This window comes from Lates calcarifer, linkage group LG24 (assembly GCF_001640805.2).
Source record: "Lates calcarifer isolate ASB-BC8 linkage group LG24, TLL_Latcal_v3, whole genome shotgun sequence".
Classification (NCBI taxonomy): Eukaryota; Metazoa; Chordata; class Actinopteri; family Centropomidae; genus Lates; species Lates calcarifer.
The window spans coordinates 5623219-5636808 of NC_066856.1; the positions used below are offsets into that span (position 1 = coordinate 5623219).

At 38.9% G+C, this 13590-nt stretch overlaps 1 long non-coding RNA gene across 2 annotated transcripts; it reads left to right on the top strand.

The window, feature by feature from the left end:
* The first annotated feature begins 518 nt into the window (after positions 1 to 518).
* LOC108898447 (uncharacterized) lies at positions 519 to 12592 on the top strand. 2 transcript variants are annotated; one of them, XR_007809412.1, is made up of 3 exons: positions 519 to 920; positions 1156 to 1243; positions 12259 to 12592. It is a non-coding gene; the product is annotated as an uncharacterized LOC108898447 (long non-coding RNA). The 2 variants fall into 2 exon arrangements; XR_001963440.2 differs by lacking the exon at positions 12259 to 12592 and adding an exon at positions 3670 to 3968.
* The last annotated feature ends 998 nt before the right edge of the window (positions 12593 to 13590 follow it).

Consider the following 13590-nt stretch of genomic DNA (forward strand, 5'->3'; position numbering starts at 1 on the left):
ATCTGTAATAGATTTCAGAATAAGAGCTCTACAGTTATAGTTTATGTCAGTGCTGATATCAAGTAATTGTCATTGCAACAGAATATAAAAATATGTATTTTACACTTTTTGTGCATATTTTCGATAAATCATGCATACATTAAATGAATGGTCCAACATTTTGTCTCAACATTTTGTGAAATATGCTTAATTGCTTTCTTTCCAAGAGTTAGATAAAAAGATTAATACCACTTTCATATCTGTTCTTTTGAACAGAGCATAAAGACTGGAAGCAGAAACAACACTCTCTATCCAAAGTTAAAAATGTGCTTACCAAACACTGAGTAACGTGCTATAACTACTTTTTGGTGAACAACAGTGGGGTGCAGTGACTTCTAAGACTTGCTATGACTTTACTTTACTAATGAGTGAGTTTTAGACGTGTTGGTAGGTGTGTTTTTGAACCATGGACGTAGCCAGGCTGTTTCCCCCTGCTTCTGGTCTTTGTACCATGCCTGTTTGATTGACTTCAGTTCTTTTTTTTTTTTTTTTTTTTTTTTTACTGTCCTCTACTTACCTACTTTACAGAAGCGAAAAGAGTTTGTCTAAAATAATCCCCTTAATGAAAATTCCATACTGGTTGAGTCAGAGTGTCTAAATAATACTATAGCAAGTCAGCTGACTGACAACTGTCTGTGACTATGATTAGTACTATTCAAGTGTTTTAATTATTTTTAGGTGACCGCCACAGTGGATCAGAGCAGAAGAAGCTTGACATTAACAGTAGAAGAGGAACTTCACCTGGCTGAAAACATGATGCTGAACTGCATGTGCAGATGCCAGCGGACCTAAATATGCCAACAGCAGCAGCAGCAGCATGGGGAGAGATAAGCTGGCAGAAGACACTGGGAAATCCACAAGATTAATAGCAATCCACCAAGGTACTAGCACACCTGGCTTTTAAAGGAAATGGCATTGATATATTGCATGTTATGCCCAAAACAGACCTGTGATTAATTAAGAGACTAAGTACAACCCTTTTGAACCATGTGCCTGGTGCTGTAATGTTTTTTTTTTTCTCCATTTTTAAACTAGTAAAAGTGCATTTGGACACACCCTAAATACACTTGCTCCATGCACCTAGACTGTTAAAATTGAACCCCGTATGTTCAACAGCATCCTCAGTGCCATGTGAGAGGGTGTTTTCCGAAGCTGGGGAAATCATTTGTAAGAAGATGAACCACCTTAAGGCAGGCAGAGTGAAGTAAGTTCTGTTCCCCCTCCTTTTTCCTGCTTAGTGTAGTCCCCCCCCCTGCGCTGAATCCCAACACAAATGTCACCCTGTCATTCATATATATTAATAAGTCAATGACATAATGAAAAGCATAGTGGTAATAGAGGGGATTGCAGGGCTATATTGTTCTTTATAATAAAAGGCTCGTGGATGATTTGGCTGCTGCACGTTAACTTGCACGTGGACCGCAGCAAAACAGGCAGGAACAGTACACCAAAGTCCAGAAATTCACATTAACACAGGAATGACAAACTGACAAAGGCTGTGAGCAGAAGGCAGGTATATATATATATATATATATATATAATTGCAAATGACGAACAGGTGAGGTGGGTGTGGGAGTCAGGGCCGGGTGATTGACAGAGTGAGAACAGGTGTGCAGCTGAGCAGGGAAGGTCAGGTCGCCATACTGGAGGGAAAGAAAGCGGCAGGGAATGGCAGGTCCAGAGGAGAGAACTAGAGAGCCCACACAGATTTTTACTTTGATACAACCAAGTCTTCTAGAAATTACATTCACATACCACTAATTTGCAACAGAAAAGAAATACCCAGATTATGATTTTTTTTTTGTTTTCATCATCATAATGAGGATGATGTTTTAATGACCTCATCACTGTTGAAAATGTTCGCATAACAAAATGTTTAATTAGCAGCAACTGAAGCAGGATTCATGTTATTATGGTTCTCTTTAGGCAAATCAGTGGTCTTAGTTAAGGTTTGGGAAAGATCTAGGTTAAATACCGACACAAGATTGATACAGGACAGAAAATGTTTCCTTTTTTCCTTTTTCAAGTGCTTTAGCTTAAAAGTATTTTAGCTTAACCCCAATCCTCCCTAACCACATCCCTGTGACTTTTGTGTGCTACAGCTAGTCTATGTGGACTGGAAACAACATTGTCAGTGAGTGTAATCCAAACAGTGTTTACACTTCCTTCAAAATGAATTTGGCATAATCACTTTTTAGGGTTGACAGTATCATAAAACTCAGATATACTTCGTATTGTATTTACAAATGTATAGTACCTACATACACACGTATTTGATACAAACAACCAGAACATGTTTTCCTTTACAAACAGCTAACAAGGCACACAGGATAACATAGCTCTGTGCATTATGCACCTTGTTTGCTATATTTATGCAGACCACTTGCCTTTTATCTTGTCACATCAAACTACTGCACAATCAAGGAGCAATACCTCTGGAAAGGGGTCTTGAAAGGACTGGCAACAATAGTAGCTCCCTATTCAGTGCAACCTTACACGCTGCTAATGTTAGATTTTCTCCATACCATCAAAGACAGACATACTACCGCATGTGTCTTTCAAAGTGCTTCAAGACATGAGAGGAAATGGCAAAGGCACTTGCCTAGTGTGCTAATCAAATTCTAGCGATTTAGTATTCCCTGCTGCTGCTTGAGGGATTTTTTCCTAGATTAAAAAATAAAAAGAAAACACGATTGTGCCCCCCACACCTGATTTGCTGAAAACTTTAAACTCCTAATCAAATCCTGCATCACCTGATGCAGCATCTCCAGCACGCTCCAAGTATTAATTCCACTAATACAGAGGGATGGTGGAATATCATGGGAGGATATTGGAAAATAATTTCTTGCTTGGTTATTCATTGCGGAATTCATTAAAATCCAATTTTGTGAAATTGAAATAAAAACAGCCATTTGCTGTGATAGACTGGCATGCTACACCGGCAAATATGAGAATGTGGGGGAGAAAAGGGTGCAGGGTGTTGGGTGGAGGGAGTGGGGGTCAGGAATATGTTAATAAAAGAAGATAGAGAAAGGAAAGGAGGAGAGGAGGACAGAACAAAATGCAAAGAGTGAAATAAAGACACAAATATATTCCTCTTGGTTCTTGCATATCATAAAAGATGCCTAGGACATTTGCTGGCTTCTGTGCAAGGCATTCTGGGATAGTCTTTAGATTGAAATGGTTTTCGTTGGTACATCCTTGAGATGTTACCGTGCCTCCCCAGCTTGTACAGAGAGTAATACCAGCAGACACCTGTTCCTATTAGCCCTTAATGTTAGCTACCACTTCCCCACATTAACCGCTGTACACGCTCTTAATTGCAGTAACAGTGGGACTGCATTAGCTCATTAGCATGCTGTGCCACGCGCTCAAGAATAAAAGCAGAGAAACACAAAACGCTGCTGTGATTAAGCCAGAATGGTTGTTTCGTGACAAAAATACACAGCCTTGCAATTAAATCAAAGAGGTTGGCTGTACTTGTCAGAGATTAGAGTTTCACCAAAATCACTGCAGATATTTTGGAATCTGCAGCATCTAATGCCAGTATCAGGAAATATGATCTAAAAAATGGCAGTATTTTCATGCTAAAGTAAAACAAATACTTTTTTTTTTTTTTTTTTTTCACAGACATCAGCATCAAAAATGAAAAGACTCCACATAAGGCAGAGTGGTCTCCAAACTGTACCCATTCAATGAAACTCCGGGACACAGTAATAAAATGAATAATTAATCAGTTATACTGAAGATTTAAATTGATTTCATTTCAGGTTGTCCAGATTGTTTATGTCTCTGTTGTCAGGAAGGAACCTCTCTTACATCAGTGTGACAGGCCAGCCATAAATATTTAACAAAAGGCCAATATCAGCTCTATATGCATCTAATTTATCAGAAATATACATTTTGATGGAATAAAGCTGTACTAGAGGAATATGTCTCTAGTTAAAAAAGACTAAAGAAGATTTATTAAAAAGATACCACAAAAATGACCACTATTGTAGGATTGTAGAAATTATTATGGATATTTCAGGTAGTTCAGATAATCTGGGATCTTTGGGGCGTTCTAAGTGAAAATTGACAATCATGAAAGAAATGCTATAATATCAATCCAAAATGGTAGTCCCAGTGATTGTTGCCAACAAACCAACCAACCGGAATACTGCATGACATGAGGAACAATGCACTGGCCATGGCTGACATTGTAGGTGCCATAGATGTAAACGTAGATAACACACTGATGTGTACACATTTAGCCATACTAGCAAATTAACTGTAAGGACAGCAAGTATAGTCCACCACTTTGGTCCAGACTGAAATGTCTCAACAGCTGTTGGATACATTCCCATGTAATTTTGTACAAACATTTAAGCCCCTATCAGAATGGACTATAATCCTCTGACATTTCCAGTCATCATCAGGTTAACATTTAATTTGTCCTTTACTTTGGTTTATGACAAAATACCTTCAAACATATTGTCAGTCCCATCAGCCTCAGCTGTATTTTGTGTTTAATGCTAATGTGCATGTATACCTGCTAACTTCAGCATGTAAACATAACTGTTAGCATGTTGGCGAGCTTACGTATGTATGTATTGATTGCAATCTACATTCTCACCACTAGATGACACTAAATCTAACACACTGGTCCTTTAAAGAACTGGTGTGTAATGCTTGTGTTTTGCTGCGTTTTCAAAATATGAGAGCAGCACAGCTGGATGATGTGAGCTGATGTTGTGCCTTTGTAAACATCGTTGTTCCAAGATTTAGCAGGCAATCATCACTCAGCATAAGTACTCTCATACACTCATATACATGAGAATATTTTATTCCGTTGTATGTATGTATCTAACTACAGTGATTCTATGTTAACTCACTACTGTGCATGAATGCATCTAGTGCAGACACAGATGAATACATCTCCAGTAACATGCCTCAAAACTGTTACCATACATGATTCAACCAAGATCTCACACAGTTTGACATGTAGTGAGTCTGTGTGGTCACTGTAATAACAGAGTGTTGGGGCCTTGACCTGTTTGATTGTTTTTTACAACTGATCTGACTGACTGCTGCTGTTTTTGCCTCACAGACTTTGTTGACATGTTCCAGGATTTCTCTTAATGACTCTTGTGAGTACAATGTAATCATAACCGATTACAATGATGGCTCAAACTGCACATATAAGATTCAAGCTGCAATGAATCAGTGCCATGCAGATCTGGAGTTGATTGTGGAGAACGGCTCTAATTTGAATGGCAGGCTGCACAGCCACCACCTCCTCCCCAGTCCAGCGTTGTTTAGGATGCTGTGAGTTGATAGGACTGAAGCACTTTTGGTCCTCAGCCAACTTCCAGTGGGGTCAATCAGAGTGGACTGACACAGGGTCTGCATCATGCTCACACACGACTCTCTCAGGTCTTCATTAATATTATTTTCCTGCCGAGCCGTGTCACTGGCTTATTGCTCTCCTTCATGCTTCACATTTCAATGAGGGCTACCTTGTTGTATTTTTAGGTGTATCTATTTGAGAGGGAATTATTCATTTTTGATGAAGAGCTTTGATATGCACATGAAAGCTTGGATGCACAACGAAGCTGGGCTGTTATGGGTCATCACAAACCTTGTGTTCAGTCTACATGCCTGCAGGATTGGCAATGCTGTGGGTGCAGGAACACATAAAAAGACATCCATGTAGCTATAGTGTACACATGAGGAATACTGTTTGGTGGTGGCTCTTGTGCTGCAAAAATACACTTTTTCCCAAACATTTGTTCTTTCTGAATTTGTTCCGTTTTATTCATCTTATAAAGTCTAAAAGGAAAACAGCTGTTGTCTTTACATTAATGCCCATTTTCTGAAGCACATGGGAGCGTTGCAATTGCTGATTGTGTTTTTCTACTTTCCAGACAGTCTTCCACTGTAGTCATTTTAATATAAAAATCTACTTGCAGAGACACATCTCTCACCGTGAATACATGATCAGCTCAGAAGGAAGTTGAAAACTTTACTGCTAAATTATGGTGCGTTCAATTACTGATAAGAGCCTCTGAAATTTGAGATATAATAGTAGGCTGGTGAACAGTAGGCTTTTCTGCAGACATACAGGAGTGTATGGAGCTGTGAAATGTTTAGTGGTAAACAAATAAATTAGGTAGTCACATTAAACTCCACAGAATAAAATAACCAGCTGTCCACCTTCCTTGAAATCATCTGTGACTAACTCAAAGGGCTGCTGGTCAGCGCCAGTTAGAAGTATTCTTATTCTTTGGTTATTTAGTATAATAATAAGCAGAAATGTTTGTGCTAATGCCTTCCTTAATGTGCAATCTCACAGCTTAAGTGTTTGAGGTAACAAGTTGTGCAATTACACACCTTGCAAAATGTTACACTATGAAATGAAAAGCCAAGTTTTTTTTCTAATTGCATCTTTAACATTCTAAAATACAAGTGTGGGTTAAATCACAATGGGGAGAAAAAAATTGCAGGCTCGATGGAACAGTTATTTGTCACTGGAAGTTTGGGACCCCTGCCCTGAAGGACAGTGCACCTTCAAAATTTCAAAATTTCAAAATAAAATGCACAAGGAAATGTTATACAAACATCTTAAACTACAAGAAGCTTAACACTTAAGGATACTATCTTACAGTCATCCCTTTCCTGGAGGTCAGAACCCCCCCAAGTAGTCACAAGACACAAGAGGAAACTGCTAACAAATTGCCAAGACTCTCTTTAATTAAATGGATATAAAACAAATCCTCATTCATCCCTCAAATTCAGGATATCGGCTGTTTTATGGCTCACTCTGAGGAACATCAACCCTCACTTGGCTGTGTTAGTACCTCACTGTTGGCAATGAAACCCTTAACCCTGGCAGTGCAGTGCATTGCTCTACTCCACAGCACCGCATAAATCAGACACTGAGAGTTATTCGTGGAGTAGATTTTTCCTCCCCGACACCTGAAAATCCTAAAAAAAAAAAAATCCACTAGGACCCTAGGTGACATTAGCCTTTGACACAGCGCTACATGTTTGACCCTTGATGCAAGTTGAGTCCAGCCCAATTAAAAGCTGTGCAGCCCATGACTTGCGTGCTGCCACTAGAGGCTGCTGTTGCACTGTGCAGCACCAGCGTTTGGCTGGAGCCGTCAGAGGCGTGGGAGGTCCCTGTCAGCGCTCATCTTGCCTGTCTTTCTATAGAAACGCAAGTTAATGAAAGTGGAGAGAGAGATTATGTTGAGCATTATGTTTAATTGGACTTCTTTAAATAACACTAGAACATTTTTGTTCCACTGACAGAGTGCCTCCGTGTGTGTGTGTGCGTGTTTGTGTGCATGGTTGCGTTCTCACACTAGCTGAATGGGCAGTATACTCAGTGCATGTTTTCTTTCATCAGTGTGTGATAACCTGTGTGTTGCCATATGTTTATCATCTCACATATATACATACAAGATCCTTCTCTCTCTCTCTCTCTCTGTGTATGTGTGCATATCGGTTCATTCTGTGCAACTTAATTTCCCTGTGGGGACATTGTGTTGTTGCAGCGAAAGAAAGGAAAGAGCATAAATGTGAATAATAGCAGTGTTATAAGAACATATATTATGCCTTTAAACACAATGTGAGCTCAGAATTAGACTGCAGCTCCAAGATATCAAATATTTAACATCTGTTGCTGCTTTCTGCTTTCCATCTTTTTTTTTTTTTTAAATGCAACCCATCTTGGATTACGTATGTGTCATGACCTTTTGAGTATGCATTTTATTAATTATTAACAATGAGGTTTATTTCTGTGTTTACATGACAACTGGGAATGGGTGATATAAATAAAAGCTCTAATAAAAGATACTACACAGAGCTCAGGATGAGATTGTTTTCTTCTGAAATGGATTTAAATGAAATGGTCTGAGAAGGGAACAACAATCTTTACTTCCAACTGGTCACGGCTGAAATTCAATCAGGGGTTAACTATTTAACCACGTGTGTCAGAAATGAGTCAGAAATAAGCAAATCATACAAATTTGTGTAATTTAATTTGGCAGCCAAAAACGTTACTGTACTAAAAAGAAGAAAGAAACAAAACATTTTACATAGAATATATTAACAGAATATATGAATTGGAAATGCAGCAAGTTGTCACATGGAGTATAAAAGCTGCACTGAGAATAGTGTCATGTAATTCAACTAAACTGACATACAGAAACCATAGTGTTTCATATGGTCTCTCTTTATTAAACTCCACTCTCCACACATCTCTGCAAAACTTCCAAAGGGAGGTCACTGTGAACTCGCTCTGTTTGAAAGAGGACACACACACACACACACAGACACACACACACGTGTCTGTGTGTGTGTCTGTGTGTGTGTGTGTGTGTTTGTTTTTGGCATTTGGGAAGCTCTGACTTGTGGCTCGAGGGCTTGCCGATCAATTCTGTCTCTTCCGTTTCCTCTAAATAGACAAAAGTCTTAGCTTTAATTGCTACAGCAATGAGCCACACACAGCTAAACCTTTAATGTCGCTGCCCATCGGGGTCTCTCTGCTTTTATTCTTTTACCATTAATCTCATTCCATCTCTCGCTCTGTTTTACCACTTCACTCTCTCCAGGGTATCTGCAGGTCCCTAAGAAGTCTGAGAATGCTTTAAAGGGTAATTCCAGTTAGTCACATTTGACAAACTGGTCCGACTCAGATTTTTGCCATTATGAAGATTGCATTTGAAATTTCATAATTTCCCCTCGCTGCAAAGCTTTATGTACCTGCCGCTCTGTGAGAGGACTAATCTCCAATATACACCCACAGGGCAAACACAGTCTCCCGCAGCTGAAGCCAAAAAGCAATTAAAACACAGCCTTTAACACCTAAACAATTCTACAGCCAACTTGTCTCCTGTTCTGTTCAAGAACTGTGAGGCTGCATTCAGGTGATATCAGATGGTCTGTAAATACAAATAACCCACTATTAAAACCTGTTGAGGTGAACTTTGTGCTGGTGATTACGATATGGGGATGTGGGACTGTGTGCTTCTTCTCCCAGTGACACAATAATGACAGTGTAACAAATCATTTCTACAAAAAGATGTGTTATTTATTAATTTATTTTGCTGTATGCAAAAACAGCTGGAGCAGTTAAAAATCACAATATTCACATTCTGTTCCTCAGAAAAGGATAATATACTTTTGTTGGTGTGGTTACTATTACAATTTTGTTAGTGGAAGACTTACTCAGGTCCATTTACAGATCTGAACCACAGCCTTTTAAAGCAACACTATGTAACTTTTTCTGAACAGTGGCAACAGTGGCCTCTGCAGGCACAACTGGTAATTAAAGACGTTGGTGCATTAAATTCTGTGGGGAACTAAGTTCGAGCGGGTGCAGGTACTGGAAGAAGGGTAACTCTTGAAGCTAATAGGTAACAGGTCATTCACAGAAAACAAACCCTATCAATCCCTCAGGTAACAAACACAAAATTCATCTAAGGGGTTAATAAATGAAAGAGAAAGAATTACTGAGCTAGCTTCTTTTGTATGTGACCTAGTGCTGTAGAGCATTACGTACACAACAAATGTTGCTCACTTTATAAAATTGTTGTGCACATCTTGCAGAGGATCATTCACAACAAGTCTGAGCACTATCACAATGATCTGAAGCTGTTATTTGAGGTAAATACTTGCATAATGTTGCTTTAAATGACTGATCAATTAGACGTTTACTATGCACAGAAGACACAGTATTGGTATTGTACAGTATAGGTGCTAATATTTAACTGTATTCTGCAAATTGACCATGACAATGCCATATAAATAAGGGAAAATTGGTATCATTGTTCTGTATTACCAAATACAAATTGAGGTAAAAGATCAGTGGGAGACAAAAGATTTGGATTGTTGCATCCCTAGTATCAAATACTAAAATATTCAGCATTTATTAATGTGTGAGAACAGGGGTTTGTTTTATTTAAGGTCCCAGTATGAATTTTACATAAGGTCAGATGTCTGGCAAAATGCTACTCACATCGCTGGACAAAAATACTGATTCTGCAAAATCCTAGATTACACTGAATGACAGTTTAAAACAGTTTTCAAACTAAGCTACCTTCTATGGTAGCTATGTGATGCAACAGTGATATGATGGATTGGAGAAGGTGGTCCAGGCCGGGGCACTGCTGGCCATGAACATTGCTGGTTTGAGTCTGGTTGGGAACTTTGTTGCATTCCCTATCTCTCTCTCTTGTCATTCATTGTGATCTCTCCATTGTGGTCATTCAATATAACCTTAAAATTCCCCCCACAATAATAATCATATTATGATTACAAGGTATGGGTACAATATTACAACTGAAACACTAGGTTAGGAAGAGATTGCATTAGTAGTAAAAAAACAGACACAAACGTTGCAGATTGCAGGTGATCCAGCAGAAGGTTCTCTATCAGTTTGACCGATTGCGTCTATCTGTAAACTAAACTAATGATAATGCAGTGTTTTCGTTAAGGCACAGTGAAATGTGCCAGACTTCAGCTGATTGCCATGGCCCACTCAGTTACAATGAGGGAACAGTTCCCACGAAGAGGTTATTAAAATGATCATAACCTCCTTAACAGTTTATACTCACTTTTGTCCACAGTCACCAGTGCAACGTGCTACCTAGCATGCTGCCATGCCAACCACCATATACCTTAACAGTTTTCTACTGCTGTCCCATCTCAGCAATCAGCAAAGCATACACTTCTGGATATGAAGATCATTCTACCAAACAACCAACCTCATCCTAACAACATACCATGCACCATACACACTTCTCTATCCTCTCATTCTCCACAGTATTCCTGGGAATACTGGCCTGGAATTATGATTGCACAACACACGATGGCATAAATAAACGCAAATTTATACACGTAACAGCCCTTCATATACAACTACACAAACAAACACACACACACCCAGGAGAGCACATAGGAGAGTGAATTTCTCTTTGAATTCTGTACTTATCAACAACCTTCCTTATTTTCACCTTTTCACGAATTTTGAAAAAAAAAAAACTATGCATTCACTAAATTGTTCACTCATCACTGACGGTGACAAATCGTTACCAACAGGAATTAACGGTATACACTAATAAGGTGTCATGTGATGTTCAATCACACTGCAACACGAAGAGTATACTACTTTCTAATATTAATGTAAGAAGTGATGTGGTGTCCCATGGGCGAGTGTCTGCATCTTCACTTAAAGAAACCCATTTTCACATACCCAGTAACCCAATGTGAGATTCTTCTACTGTAATGGCCAATTTTTCCTCAAAAGACGAAGTTCGAAAATAGCAAATATACAGTATTTTCTAGTGAAACAGCAGCTGTAGACCAGCACACTACAGTAGACAAAAACCTGTGCAACATTCCTTTTTCACAGCAGACATTTTAGCTTGTCACAGCAGGAAAAGTGCAGCTGAAACTAATTTCATTAATGATGGCTTGAAAGCCATGACAGTGAGACAGCATGTACAATACCATTACCCTGGACCAAGCTCAAATAAATGGATCATAGCCACTGTTAATGTTATTAATTACACCTGTGCTTCTGCTATAAGGTGCCAAAATGTCTACTGTGAAAACGTTTGATCGAATTCTCTGGCATCGCTCGCTATCAGTCACAACTGAGTGAAATATCAACCAGCTGCTCAGTGTGAGGGCAGATTTACTGTGGTGTCTTTAAACTCTGTAATATTGATTCATCTTACTTTTATGGATTTCAGTTCCTCCATTAAGCAAGATAAATGAAATACTTGAACTAAGGAACAGCTAGACAATAAAATGTGATGTCACTGTCAAATTTGTGGCGCTGCTAATTTTTTTTTTTTTCCAGGAGGAATGGCTCCATTCGCAGGTGTAAGACTTAGTGCTGCTATTAAATGAAACTATTTTAAAAGCAGTGCCGCTGAACTCTCTTCACTGTCATTAGAAGGACTGTAGGTTCTAGTCTGCGTGTTCACATGTATCGATGGAGATCACAGCAACAGAATGGTCACTGTTACACACCATCACTCCTCACTCCTCATGTGAACTAAACTAATAAAGCGCTGCCAGTGTAGTGGACTTAAGTGTGACACATTCCTCTTCCCTCCATTGGATGATGGAGGGAGGAGGAATGTATAAGACCCTTTTTTCCATTTCTCACCTACCAGTGATGCTGGGGAAGGACTGATAGACTTCTCTTAATCCTCTTTGTAGGCTTCAAGTCTTACTGAACCACCAGAGCTGCAGGAGAAAGGATTGAATCTCGTCTGCAGCTATTTCCTTGACGGCTGGAGAAGAGCTGTGTCAAGTCAGAGGGGCATTTTCTTGGTGTCAGGTGCCTAACACCCTGCTAATGGAAGGCAGGAATTCTCTGGGGCTTTTCCCTGGACGCAAAGGCTTTAACATTTACTTTAAGTCTCTCACTCAAATTGTGGCATGATTGACGTGTGGATATTCAGGTGAGGGTTCAACCTGGTCTGGTGAAGTTGGCTGAATAGCAGCTCACTACAGAGATTTTTAATTAAGGCATTTAACATAGATCTGCCTGAACTACTGAGCTGAAATCTCTTTTTTTTTTTTAAAAAAAAAAAAAAAAGAAAAAAAAGAAAAAAGAAAAAAAAAGGGTAACAGCGTTTTATTTGTCACAGTGTAAATTGTTCCTAGTGTTTAACCTTCCTGTCATGTTCTGGTCAAATCTGACCGATTTACAACTTAAAACATAACTCATAAATATTGTGTTTTACATCTGATTGCCTCAAGGCCTTATGATATCCTCCACACTGTGCACTTGAACATATAAAAGTGATGATCACCACTTTCATTGATTTTTGAGTGTTTTAGTCAACCTTGTTACACCTGTGGTGTTCCCGGTCAAAAGTGACTGCATGGAAATGAATGGTATACAGATATATCATCCATCAGATGAGAAAACATCCCATACACACCAAACACACACATATTCAGACTGAACAATGTCTTTGTGGTACACATCTCTTTCCTGCGCTTATGTGCAATCCTCCACATGAACCAACTTCCTGATGAACAATGTATATTATGTTATGTTATTTTCACACAGACTAGACGGTGTCTGTTATGTGAACCCATCTCTTTCTCGTGCTTTTGCCCCCCGACCACACCTTCAATGTATCATATCTTCACACAGACCCCCAAAATATAGCTTGATGTTTGTCTTGCACTCCTTTTACTCTGAGTACAATGAGTAGGTGGGTCATCAAGATTTTTTTTTATGATTTTGTAAAATATAGACAATATACACACACATACACACACAAATAAATGTTTGACACACTGTTGACAAAAAGACATTAAATTCAGCTATAAGGCCTGTGACAGAATGGGATTAATAAAATGGGAATTTGAGAGGATTGACTGCAGAAGTCACTGTTCTGAAAATGTTTAAATGTTTAAAGTAATTTCCAGCAGTTTTTAAAGGGATTTTAGTAAAGTTTTGTTTTTCATAGCACTCTTAAGATTATCACCAAAAAGTCTCTGAATGTTCATTGGGAACTCCCACTAATCATGCAC